Genomic DNA, 14,509 nt, shown 5'->3' with positions numbered 1-14,509 from the left:
CAGTCTCAGGGTCGGGCAGTGGACGAAGAGGAATTTTTCCTTCCAATTGTGGATCGAAGAAGGGGCGCCTTTCAGCAACCCCTCTTACCGAACTGGGGGAAAAAGTACCACCAGTCTTTCACCGAAGGATGGCGCTTGAAGGTATAGAAGTGCCTAAACAAGGAGAGGGACGGCTGGACCTCAACTACGTGGCAGAGGGAGAGAAATCCTATCAAGAACCTAAAAGAGTTCGGGGCCACGGAAGCCAAGGAGATGTCTAGGAAGCGAAAGAGGGCAACGACAAAGGAAGGAAGCGGAAGTCGGAGTCCGGCACGGAACGCTTCCTGGTACAAACAGAAGCGATCGGGTGGGGGAGTGCTGGCCCGGTCAGAAGGGCTTGACAGCTCCAAGTCGTACTCCGGAGGAACTCCATACTGAACCCTTATCAGAAGGAGTTCCTCCGTGGTCAAGGAATACGGAATGGCGCCCAACGCGAAAACCGGGCGGGGCCCAGCCCCAGATGCAGGTTCGTCTACAGAGATGGGAACCTGGGGGTTTGAGGCAGAAGAGCTCTCAGAACTGCAGGGAGTATAAGAGCCAGAGGACATCTTGAGTAGTTTCGAAGGGGGGCTCTAAAGGACCCTAAGAAGACGGACAGAAGGGGGAACAAGAGACCACAGACTAACTCAGAGGGATACAAGAAAAATAATGACAGAAAAGAAGTCCCTAGGTGGTGAGAAGAAGGTTGGCGGTGCTGGAACTAACCTATATCACTCTGAGGGACCTGAGGGACGAAAACAGGAGACGCCTACGGCTCGAGAAGACGCTCGCTGAAACAGGGCTCTCGAAGAGAAGGCAGACGCTGGAACGGAGTAGGACGCCTAAAGGTGGGAGGACGGGTTTTAATAGACCCTGGGATCCGGCGCCATAATGATCGCGAATCCCCCCCGGGCCAGTCTACATCCGATACGTGTCCCACTCCCCCTGGCAGGCGGCCAAAAGCGGCTGACGGTTGGCAGGATCATAATTGCGTCGTACCTAGGCCAGTGTACCTGCAGAAATTTCGAAGCGTCCTCTCATACCGCTCCAATTCGAAAAGACTCCGGCACGCGCACATTTAATGCCGAAATATCTGGGGGCGGCAGTGCGTAGGATTCGAAGGGACGGCTTCGGCTGTGCCCATCTCTCTCTCTGTACTTCCTTCGTTTGAAATTCAAACTCGAAAGTAGGGGGACTGGTGTTGGGTATAAAATATCCACAGCCGAAGTCCTCAGTGGAATCGACTACATGACAACTCCGCTCAGACTCCTACGGGAGCCGGGCTCCGTCACCGACAATTTCAACAGCGAGTAGACTCCGCCCGGACTCCTACGGGAGCCGGGCTCCGTCCTCAACCTCAGCTGTCGGTAAGCCTTGTCCGGACTCCTACGGGAGCCGGACTTTGCATCTGATTTTGATTGCAGGGGATTCCACCCGGACTCTCACGGGAGCCGGGCTCCACCCACGACCCCAACCGCAAGGAGGACTCTGCCCGGACCCCTACGGGGGCCAGACTCCGACCGCTGCCGAACTTCATCCAGCAGATCTGCACTCCCAGGCCACAATCACGGTCACGATCCTGCTCCACTTCCTGCGGCGGGTTCCGCGCAGCTCCATCACTCCCTGACAGGCCGCAGTAACGGTCGCAACACTGCTCCACCCCCTACGACGGATCCCACGCGGCTTCATTACTACCTGACAGGCCACGATAAACGACCACGATCCTGCTCCACCTCCTGCAACGGATACCGCACGATTCTCCCATCTGCTGGCAAGATGCGACAGCAAACGTCGCCCCACTTCCCGCGGCAGATTCCACGTGGCACGCCCCAGTGATGGCCACGGGTCTACTCCACTACTCTTCGCAGCAAATTCCGCCTGACCCTGGACAGCCCACTACCAGGCGGTTACAAACGTCGCCATCAATCCGTTACCTCCTCCGCCTATAAAAAGGAGGACCCAGATACGTTATTCTCTAAGCTCATTTTCATCTCGAAACTCTGCTAAATTCTCCGTTCGAACACTCCATTCTTGTTGAGGCAGAGAACTGACTTGAGCGTCGGAGGGTCTTGCCGGAGCAACCCCACCTCCGGTTTAGACTTCCTTTGCAGGTCCCGACGGCGACCGCGACTTCCCCGACTCCAGCTTCTTCGGCGCAAGCGGATTTTTGCACCAACATCATTTTTTTAGGTATTTTTTCCTTTGTTTGGAATATTTTTGAAAAAATTAATTTTAAATTAATTTAGTAATTTAAAATGATATTTTTTATTTGAATTAAAATTAAAATTTTTATTTTTTTAAATTTAAAATTATAATTTTTATTATTTTTATTTATTTCTCATTTTTTTATAATATTTTTTTATTTTTTTAATTTTTTAAGATTTTTTTGGAATATTTTTTTAAAAAAATTAATTTGAAATAAAAAAAAATAATTTGAAATGATATTTTTTATTTGAATTAAAATTTGAATTTTTATTTTTTTAAATTTAAAATTATAATTTTATTTTTTTTTTATTTTTTTCTTCTTTTATGGTAGTTTTTTAAAAAAATTAATTTGAAAAGGAGATTGTAATTTGAAATGATGATTTTTATTTGAATTAAAATTAGAATTTTTATTTTCTTAAGATTTTGAGTTATAATTTTTATTTTTTTTAATTTTTTATGATATTTTTTATTTTTTTTACACCAATTTTTTTAGATATTTTTCTAAAAAGATAATTTAAAATGGGGATACTAATTTGAAATGATGATTTTTATTTGAATTAAAATTAAAATTTTTATTTTTTTTTAAATTTAAAATTATAATTTTTATTTTTTTCTCATTTTTTTCTTCTTTTATGATATTTTTTTAAAAAAATTAATTTGAAAAAAAGATTGTAATTTGAAATGATGATTTTTATTTAAATTAAAATTAAAAAAATTATTTTTTTTTAAATTTAAAATTATAATTTTTATTGTTTTTCAATTTTTTAATGATATTTTTTATTTTTTTTTACACCAATTTTTTAAGATATTTTTTAAATTGATAATTTGAAATGGAGATACTAATTTGAAATGATGATTTTTATTTGAATCAAAATTATAATTTTTATTTTTTAAAAAATTTAAAATTATAATTTTTATTTTTTATTTTTTTAAAAATTAATAATTAAATTCATCATTTGAAATGATATTTTTGAAAATATCATTTCAAATGATGTTTTAAAAAATATCATTTGAATTGATAATTTTATTTTATTTTTTTTTATCATCCATGTAGAAAAAAAAGTAGGAAAAGAGTAACGATGTGGGCATCTTTTTGAATGATGTTTTATAGAGTTTGTATTAGATAAATAAATTAAAAATTAAATTATTTTTATAAATAATTTTTTTAAAAAATTATTTAGGTAAAGCACTTAAGTTTCTCTCCTTCGTTCTCTTCCAATCGCTCCAGCCTCTCTCTCCCAAAGAAACCTCTCTCCCTGTTCTCCTCTCCGCGAGCCTCAATTCTGGCCTCCGCCCAAGTCCTCGAAGGGAACCCGTAAACCCGATATCCGAATTTCTCCCAATACTGCAGGTAAAAGACGCAACTCCTTGCTTCACCAACTACCTCAGAAGCACAACTCTTCCATTGTACTCTTTATGTCTTCGTCTCATTTACTCACTCTGCTTCCGTTGCATCGAATTGAAAAGGGAGGAGTCCCGCCTCTTGATTCCAAGAAGATAAATATCCAGAAGCTAAATGCGGATATTTCTCCTTACAGAGCAGGTACTGAAGGAGAAAAAAGATCCATTCTTGATAACTTATTATAGTTCTTTTTTCGGTTAATTGTTAACTGGTTAATTGTTAACATTTGTTTTTCGTAGGGATTAGTCTCTGCGGTGAGGCTGCTGAGGATTGAGCAAGGTGGCGCCTTTGCGGACCTTTTGAATGAGAAGGGGAGGAAAGCTGCCGAGAATGAGATGAGTTATGTCGAGAGGACACTTGTGTTTCGCACACGGTATCTGGATAACCGAGATATTAGACTGGCATTGCTAAAGAGTTCATGTATTTTCCCTATCGTCTCCTTTTGTTCTTGTTTGTTGTTAATTTATGCTAATTCTATTTTTTAGTTGGGCAATTATACTGAAAGTGTGTTGTAATCTGCGCATGCAAAAATTGATGATAGTGTGCGTGTGTATGGATCACTGACAAGAGTAGCCTGACGATATTGTTACTGTGGTGTTATTATGAAGTGCTGAAATACAAAGTAAATAGTAAGCACAATAAGGTAGAACTGCTCATTGAGATTTCTCATATGTATTACATCAGTGGACATGGAAACGTTTTCATGGTAAGAAACTTAATTTGTTTGGAAAGTCAAGTGTTTTTGACTACATAGTGAACATGCGCTTGTAGTGAAGCAAGTTTACATGTTCCACATAATAGATTGGGTCATGTGTTGCATGAGGATACATAGGGAGCATGAAGCATCCAGCTATAGTTTTTCAGTCAGCAGAGGAATCTTACAGCAATATGTGTAAAAATCATACCACAAGTTCTGATGTAACCAAAATTGCTCAGAGCTTGGGGGAGGTTTTTGGTTAAATGGATTTAAGGGTTCTTTTGGTTGTGGGGAGAACAAAGCTAATAATGCAAGATTTATCAGCACTAACAGGTGAGCAAATAGGTTTTGATAATATTTTTGGAGATCATACCATATAAAAAGTAGTTTGAAATGAGTTGCAGAATTTCCTGAAGAATGCAAATAAGTTCCTCATACGCACATTAGCTTCTCTACGCCATAATGTGAGAACGTAAGTGAAATTTGAAAAAGGGAGAAGCTTGAAAGTAACATAGGGGAACAAGATTTTAAATTTCATGGAATGGGACATGCTGCTGTCCCGACACTTAGGACAAGGGATGTCTTAGGACATGCCCATTGAGATGCTGGACCGATGGGTGATAGTTCCATTTCAACACATGAGACAGTACCCCATCTCAGCATCCCACAGGATGTCTCATTGGGTTTTGAAATCATGGAGGGAAGTAAAAATCTAAATATCTGCTAATGTAGATAGCCCAAAATTTATGGGGTTAACCAAAGATCTTTTGTAGATCTTGAAGCTGGACATTTAAGGTCTGGGTAGCTAGAGAAAAATGAGTGTTGTTCAATAGCTCTTGTTAATATAGAAAGTACAAAATGCTTGCTTCCCTTGATATGTTGCATAAAGTTGACAGAAGAAAAAAACAACATGTAGGTGGATCTACATTAGAACGAATGATTACTGTTTTGTCGTATATGGAGGGAGATGACTAATTTTTTGGGACCTAGATCAGTTTGAGGCTCTCCAATCTTTGAAAAAAATATGTGATTTCCAGCATTCTGTTGTTGGGAGGTGACTAACATTTGAGATCTGGATCAATTTGAGTCGAGACTCTCCAATCTTTAAAGAAAACAATAGTTAATCTGATCTTCATTTTTCCTTTTTCATCCTAATAATGCATTCAAAAAGCTATACTTCCAACTTTCAATTCCCATAATAACGCTAATTAGATCTCGTCCTTCCAAGCTTAAATTATGCTAAACTTCTACAAAGAGATTGCTGGGATTCGGATGTGCAGCGGAAGGTGGGATTTTAAAATTTTTACATAGATACAACAATTAAAAATAGATGATCCGAATCCCAAAACCAAAATCATTTTGATGATTACAATCAAACATAAAGGAAACAATGAAATAAGAGAAGGAAAATATGAATACATTCAAGAAGATCTTAATTGATTTCCACAAGGCACCCAAACGGATGCCCTCCAATGCTAGTTTACAAATATAGGAATGGATCAAGGACTCTCCCTTATCACTTTTCTTGAATCTCTTCTCAAAAGATTCAATGCCCACTTTTAGCATGGAACCCCTTAGGACGTCCACCTTCTTTTTCCGTGAACTTCCTTGGGGCGTGATCCAATCATGCCTTGGAGAGATGACGCATGAGGAGGCGTGAGGCGTGAGGTTTTAGGTTCTCTCTTCTCAAGAAGCCATGAAGCCTCTTTATAGGCATGAACTCTTTCACGTGAAGGGGCGTGAGATGTCTCCTTTGGGCATCCAAACTCTTTGGCACCTCAATTCTTTGACTTGTCAACCCTTTGACATGTCAACCTTTAATAGATCGACTCTTTGACGTGTTAACCTTTGACTAATCAAAGCCATAAGGCGTCCAAACTCTTGAGGGATTAGTTAGGGTTTCACATGTGCTAGTTTGCTTATAGCCCTCTCTAGGATTTCACAAATTCAAATTCAATTAGGTCCTCTAAGGCCTAATCTTAAGTCTTTAATAAGTGTGTGACCCATTGAGATCTACATCTAGCCAACAGTAGGCTCAGGTTCATGTGCACCTAATTTAATTAAATTTTTTTTAATTAATTAGGTCCAAAATATGTTAAGTCCAAGCGCATCAATTAATTAGAACCCCTTCTAATTAATTACTGAATTAAACTCTTTAATTTATGAGAGCTTACAAGTTAAGATTGACATCTAGCAACATGTTATGACCACTAAGAAGATATAAGATTTTAGTGGAATAATCAAAACACCTTTCTATGAAAAATTATCATGCAATTCGATCCTTAAGTCATGCAATAGCCCAAATAAGTCATTGGCATGGAATCATGTCAAGCCTAAATTTTATCCATATGTATTTCAATCTGATGACGATGACTTAGCTGATAAAATATTAGAAACTCTTTCTAATTTTTATCCTGCTTTAGTCAAAGACTTCCTGAGTCATTATTCTATGAGATCTATAGGATGTTCTCTTTCCTTATAAGAAATGATCAATTTCTTATTTACCACGCACAACATCCATACACACTTCATCATGCTCAGAATATCCCACATATGTCTCAGAGAGTCATGCTAAGGTATGGACTAAAGCATAGATCTATATACACAAGGTACCATGATGATCTCAGGTCTAAGGATCACTTGCACCACTCCCATCAGAGAACCATCTTTTGGCATGCATATAAGATTCCATCAGATGTTCTCTCTATGGATCAATTTAGTAAACTCATTCTCTAATAAGTACCCATTATTCTTATATTAGTATTCCCACACAAATAATTGTGAGATCAATCATTCTCTCCTTTGAGCATACACAGAATATACCAGTCATATTGGTATCATTGATCTTCGACTTAATGATTCTATGATTGAGAAGATTTTAGATTGGGGCTATCAAGGTTTTAGATCTCACTGGCATGATCTCATCATGGCCGTAAAATCATTGTCTTAACCCGTGGGGTTCATTATAATCTTAATTAAGTTATGAATAAGATAATAAAATATAGTATATGATGAAATACAATGCCTCATATTATAAATAAATAATCAATAACATGTATATGAGTAGGAAGGTAAAATAGAAAAGTCACATCGCATCCTCCATGCGATCGGCTTGCAAGGCATTATTCTTTTAGAGGTATCCTAAGTTTGTTGGGTTTTGAAGAGGGAGTCCAAATGGGAAAGGATTTCTATAATTCTATACATAGTAAGAGCCCTGTAACCTCCACAATTAAAATTCATAGTGATTTGTTGGTTCTAGCATAAGATTAACTTATCTAGATTAAAAACATAATATTTCAAATAGAAGACTCATTAGCATCTAATCTATGCTGAAATCTTTTTAAAATTCATCCTTTATCATACAATCTTTAGTAGCGGGCATATGCACTTGCACATGCGTAATGACTAAAACTATTTAAAATGGGAGATAAGGTCCTCTCCTCCTTGAAAATGGTTATAAAGTTTGAAATTGTGTATAATTTACCTACACTCAAATGACCTGTATGTTTAACTTACCATTGATCAAGAAGCCAAAGTTGATTATATAGTTCTATTCAGCCTCGAATTGAAGGATCTCTTGTATCTGTCTCAACGTCAACTATCTTTCTCAATAGAGGGGGCCATCCTTCCACTGAGTTAGTGACCTTTTGGGCTTCATGGACCCTTAAGTTAAAAGCTATAAATTCTGTGGGTAGTTTAATGGTAGCGCAGTTTCAATTCAGCTTAAACTCTAAAATTTAAAGCAAAATTATCAGTTTTAGCTTAAAGTATTTGAATCTTGCTTATGGGCCAAATTTCTTTTATATATGGGCAATTTATGCTAACCCTTATCTTCTGAATAATAAAAGAGCAGGGCTTGGTTATTTTAGAGTGGAAATAATAACAGACTTCCCATGCTTTAAGACTTTTACAATTGGGAGGTTCATACAGCCAAAATTTTATCACTAAATGTTGTAGAAGGAGGAAGAACAGGAAAGATGTAAATCTTCCTCAAATTGCTGCCTTATATGTAGTACCCTCCCCTTATAACAAGTAGAATCCAGTCAAATGGACCTCCTTCACAACTGAATTCTAAGCAGAGCTATTTGTAAAGTATTTAGGGCTCTCACAACTTCTTATTCAGGAGAAAATCCCTTAGGTTCAAAGTTAAGTGGATTGCATCACTTCAGAAATATAAAGGAAACAACCTCGTAGTTGACATTTGTGGTTGAACACTTACAGTGCACCTTCATGAATTGCATCAGTACCCACAGCAAGCAAATTCAATGAGTGATAAAATAAGGAGGTGGTCCCCTTCCTTACAAACATTAAAAGCTTCTGTCTAAGGATGCAAAGTCTATTCCTTTCTCTCTTAAATATATGTTAAGATCTCATGGTTCGTTTTGCTGTGATGCAAATCAAGGTCGTAATTTTATCACCTTCAACTTAAAGTAGAATCCTAATGGAAAAAGTTAACAATAGAAGAATACCTGGAAAATCCTAGCACCTAATTACCAGCCTGTTCTCCCATTTCTGTTGTTTGTCATCTTAGGCAGTTGATTTTCAACTTCATCAGCATAAATCATTTATGCTGTTTGTTGGCACTTTCAAGAGTCTCAGTTTTTTGGTTGATTGGCTGTAATTAATCTTATAAGTGGCAACTTGCAAAGGTGATTCTTGCCTTGCCAGCCTTTTTTTTCAAATAAGCAAGGAAAGTTATTTTTTGATGCTCTCTTTTTGACATAGGACTTCTGTACCCCCCCCCCCCCTGTGGAAAGCTCATGCTATTTATTTATCTCTGGCTTTATTTTATAAATCATGAAAATCATACCTGTTACCACTATGGCTTATCTGATCAACCATATGACCCTTTCCTTGTTGTCTTTCTATAAAACAAGGTGGATCTTTGCTCTATTCTTAATTATCCGATCAAACATGGTTTTATCCACCCTAATCATAATTCGAGGGAACTTTTGACCTGAATTTCTGATATTACAGTAATGCATTCTTTGGGATATTTTCATCTACTGAATAAAGATCAGTTACTTCTGCAAGTTATTGTTCTTTTCATAATTCAGTTTGTAGCTATAAAAACTGGTTGATATGGTATAGAACTGCATTGCTGTTATTATGGCTTATTGAAAGGTGCATCTAAGTCCTCCTTTTACTCCTGCTTTGTGAAAGTCGTCTCTCACTTTAACTCTACATGAGTTCTTTGTTCTTGGACACCAGCTGATGTGATCCACTCTTTTACAGGTGACAGATGTTGTTGGAGGAACTGTTCGTTGGAGATGCTACCTTGATCATCTTATCATGTCTCTCTGTAACAAGGAGAGAATGTTTACAGACATGGAACCACTTCTACTGCAACTCTGCAAGTATAAAGCTTGATACTTCAACTATTACAGAATATGCAACGTGTTTTGGCAGTATCATCTTTTCTTTGAAAAACTTAAAAAATATGGATGTCTGGACCTTTTATGATGATATTGTTTATTCTCAGTTCTGGTCCATCATTTTGTTTCGTGGGTTATCATTGTTGATTTGTGTCTCCTTATTTATCATGATTTGCTTTAACATATGATTCGACTATCAGTATTTATTTTCTTTTGTTATTTTTGTAATTTATCCAAAGGCATTGTTTTTCTTATTTTAGATACTCCGTGTTGGGTTCTTTGTGATCTTGAAGCTAGGCATGCCGCCATATGCTATTGTTGATGAGGTACTTTGACTTCTCTCTACATTTCCATGTAGTATTTGTGCAAGAAAATGATTCGTAACTTTAGTTGCTTTAGTACAGTTAATATTCTAGTAGACCTACAAGATACCCTTAGTTAAAAAAATCTTGGTTGATTAACATATGTTAGAAGTAGCTTTTATTTTGATCTTTGTTGTTTTTAATGGTTCTTGAGGCAGTAGTTGTAGATATTTCATTATGATGGTGTTGAAGTTGCATCTCCTTCTGCTATTTTTCATTTGTAAGCCCATATGTAGTGAAGGACCTATCAATCTCCTTATCTTGTTGAATTTACATGTTCCACCATTTTTTGACAACCATAAATACATTTGAACCAGATCATATTCATCTCCTGTTTCTTGTGCTCTTCATCATTAGGCTTCTGTATTTAATGTGGAACCTTATATGTTTTGAGCATAATGTAAATGGTTTTGTTCAATCTGCAATATTATATCTGACCATAGCTTCTTTTCCTGAAATTGTAGAATGTAAAACTTGCAAAAGCTGCTCTAAGGCCTGGTGCAGGGAATTTAGTAAATGCAGTTTGACGGAAGCTTGTCTCACTGAAGGTTTGAGATTCTATGTTACATGCTGCTTTTGTGCTAGTCACTGAGCTATACTTTTACCTCTACCCTTCCCTTTTTTCCCCTTTTTTCTGTTTTAGGAAAAAGATTCACTTCCCCTACCAAATCTAGAAGGAGATGATCGTGCACAAGCACATGCTCTTGCTGTTATTCATTCCCATCCAGTTGTGAGTCTGCAATTCTGTATTATTTGTTATTTCATATGCTTCATGATTGCACTTAGTAATATAATATTCAGAAGGATACAAGCAACACTTTCAGAACTCATGGCATGTTTCTGCTGTTCAGTGGATGGTTAGAAGATGGACAAAATTTCCGGGGCAAGAAGAAGCTGTGAGACTAATGAACTGGAACAACAGTGATCCATGTTTCAGCCTAAGGTCTTGAATGGCATCTTATTCCTTCTGGTTAACAAATTTATATTTCCTCCTTATTTGAGCAACTAATCTGTTGGCTCCTTGCTCTAGAGTGAACACTGCGAAAGGCTTTAAGAGGGTTGATCTTGTTAACCGACTGGAAGATTTGAAGGTGCTTTATTTATCTTCATTTTCTTTGCACATTTTTTTTTGTAATATAATCTGTGATTAGATATGAAAGTGCTTAATTCCATTTGGGAAGCAATGCTTAACCTAGCAAAGAGAAATTTCTTGGTTGCATAAATTCTTGTACTGGATTTATAGTTTGTTTTACTCTTTATGACTAGAGTTATAACCTGGATCTAGAATTCATTTTAGTGCTTATAGATGGATTTTATCTTTCCTCTCTACCATGCTTTGCTATACGGCCCCATACTGCTAGGTATGGGGCATACTATACCATACTAGTCCTACATTGATATGCTGTCTTGTATCATACCGAATTGCATACCAACACTATAATAGGATGGTACGGTTACGAGGCCCGGTATCAAGACGGCGAACCTTGCTCTCTACAAATATTTTTATTATTTTATTCATTGTAGTGCCTATGAGGGGCAATGCATGTCATTGTAGATTTGGATAGAGATATGCCTTGCATCTAGAAACTAGTTGATGTGAAATTTTATGGACCAAATTTGCAAGCATACCAGTAAAACATTAGTCACTTAACTTTGCCAACTAGAGTAAAAAAAAAGTAAACATATAGGTTCATTTTCTACCTTAAATTACTTCTAGAAACCTTTGATTCACCTACAATTTGGCAATTTATACATCAAAATTCCTGACACCAGACATTGGATAATCAGATCTTTTCTAGGCTAAGTTTTGGACTCCTTTTTGCATCAAACCTTCTATAAAGCCCAATGGTGATGACCAACTATTACGGGGAAAACTTTGAATTAGGAAATACCATCCATAACATGGCAAATCACAAAGGATGCTTCCTAGGGAAACACACGAAGCCATAAGCTTGCAAAATCTTTTTGTAAGAATGGCATGATGGCCACTACTGCTTGGGTGGGATACAAGATGAAGTGCATATAGATATGCAGTCTTCATTCTTCTATGCTCCTTCTTAACTAAAATTAAATAGCTAGAGTAACATCTTGGTTTGTATGACATGATAGTTGAAGAATAGGTGGCTTTTAAAGAAGTTGAGAATAAGCTTCTCTTTGGTGACACAAGGTGGATGATAGATTAATCCATCAAAAATAACCTAGTAACCAACTATCATGCATTTAGGGAAGATGTACTTGCACCCAAGTATTGCATGCCATCAAAGTACAAAAAATTCTTGTTCTAGTGTGACTTTGGATGCTAATTTGTTCTAAAGGTTTAACAATCATTTCTTAATTGTCCCATTGTAAAGAAATTGGAAAAATTTTAATGCAAAAGCAAAAGGTTTTCATTTGCATTTCTTATTGCACATTTCTGTGAAACCTGGGCTTGCCACTTTACCTTGATGTGTCTATGTTGAGAAGATGTAGGAAATGAGTCCAACACATCACGCCCTTGAACACAACTATCCAGGAAACTTGGATCAGAGGTGAAGGAGAGTTAAGGTCTCAAACAAGTGTGTGTGAGAGAGAGAGGTTGTCCGGTACCCACCTAGGATATGGAGGACCATTGATGGCTTTGTCGAGCCAACAAGTTTGTCAGTGGGTGGAGGAATCTACAACTGAGGGACTTGTGCAGTCAGTATGTGGAGATGGAGGTTGCAGTGATATGTATGCCATTGAGAGATGAGAAAGGGGAAAGAGCGAAAGGACAGTGTTAGGATATTTTAATCTAGCTGACATACATGTGGTGGATGTGGGCTACGAAAGAGGGGTGCATTTTTGATGGATGGATGGGAAATCATCAACTTAATTGGATTAGTTATGTCTCAAATCCCTACATCACATGCAATTTACCATTTGGGGCTTGTCAATACAACAACATGATCCTGTCTCTGGTCCTCATTCAATTAAATTTTCGGTCATTATTATTTGTATAAACAAGGATAATAAGTTTGTGTGATAAGCATTACTTTGTAAAATGTAAATTACAAGGAATAGGTGTGTATAATATATGCACCATGGACTAAAAACATGGTCAGGATATTGTATCCATTTAGCTGCATCCAACTTAGGATCCTTTTCTAGCAGAGTTCTCATATACTAAGATTTGGGGTAAAAAGATACATTTAGCTACATTCAACACCTATACTCAAACCTACGTAACATAGATATATTTATATTAGGTTTGATGATTTTCATCTTTTTGCTATTGTGTTCAGTGTATGGGGCCTGGCCTAAAATGGCTGGAGGCAAATTCAAAATACTTGAATCAAAAAGATTGATGCATGTTACAAATTATCTTAAATTGATTATTGAAAATAAAGAGGGTTTGCTTTGCAAGATTTTGGAGATGCCTATGACAGAGTTAGTTAAATAATGTAATTATGAGATCCCGCATTATGCGGTATTGTAGGTTGTGTCAATTGTTCAAGGATGAAAGTTTCCTAGTTTTTGGTTTCACTATTGGGAATCTTTCATATTTGTGGTAGTCTTTTTGGCCTTGTTTACTTTCTGCATAACTTTAACTAAAAAAGAGGCATCCCGTTGCACGGGGCTCTGACCACCGAGGGATCTGGAGAGGATGGCTGAATAAAGTTGGATAAGTGGACTTTAGTCAATGTATCCATGTTTATTCATGAACTGGCAGGGCCTTAGGATTATTAAAAAGGCTCTACTGTTATGAAGCTTCTTTTGCAACCAATTATGATTGATGAATTTGTTCAATAATGCCAAATAAGAACCATCACCTTTTTGTACCATAAAATATAAAAGATAGAAGGAGCTAACATTGTCTTTGCAAAGATTAAAAGCAAAATTGTCATGCCAAGCTGTAACCATTTTGGAACCAGGTGTTCCATGTGTATCCATGGTATTTTGCATTAGCTTAATCAAAGCTTTCTTTGAGGATTAATTTGTTGCTTGTTAGCGGCTTTGAGCCAGTCCCAGATAATTGGGACAAGGCTTAATCGTTAAAGCTATGGTTTTATAAATATCATAAAAGTAATCTATCTATAAATTTGAGCTTGTTTGGGTATGGAAACAAAGCTTTCTTATTTCAATACATACTCATTGATGTAGGAAATTTGTTCTGCCTATAAAATTTCAGAATCAGGTAGGTTTTGTACAGCATCTTGCCTTTTTATAGTGATTAATATTTTGATTCTTTGATAATATCAGGTTCCATATGAGCTGTCTTCATGCATGGACAATTTTGTTCGCATCCATATTGGCATGCTGGTATATTTGGCAAAAGGCCTTCCCAATGCGTTTCTTCTTCTGTGTTTATAAAATATTTTGTGTTCTCAAGAAACCACAAATGAAGTTTAATGGTAAAACTTATTTTTGCAACAATCTATATTAAGGTTCACCATCTTGGTATCGGACCCCATATTGATACCATCCTATTACA

The 14,509-nt window shown here is 37.1% G+C and overlaps 1 pseudogene; it reads left to right on the top strand.

Moving 5' to 3' along the window:
• Positions 1 to 459: 459 nt before the first annotated feature.
• Positions 460 to 14,509, top strand: part of LOC105060785 (uncharacterized) — a 29,706-nt pseudogene continuing 15,656 nt past the window's right edge.

The sequence above is a fragment of the Elaeis guineensis genome, chromosome 1 (genome assembly GCF_000442705.2).
Source record: "Elaeis guineensis isolate ETL-2024a chromosome 1, EG11, whole genome shotgun sequence".
In the NCBI taxonomy this organism is placed as follows: domain Eukaryota; kingdom Viridiplantae; phylum Streptophyta; class Magnoliopsida; order Arecales; family Arecaceae; genus Elaeis; species Elaeis guineensis.
The sequence above is the reverse complement of the archived record's forward strand: the minus strand, read 5'-3'. Positions and strand labels throughout refer to the sequence as shown.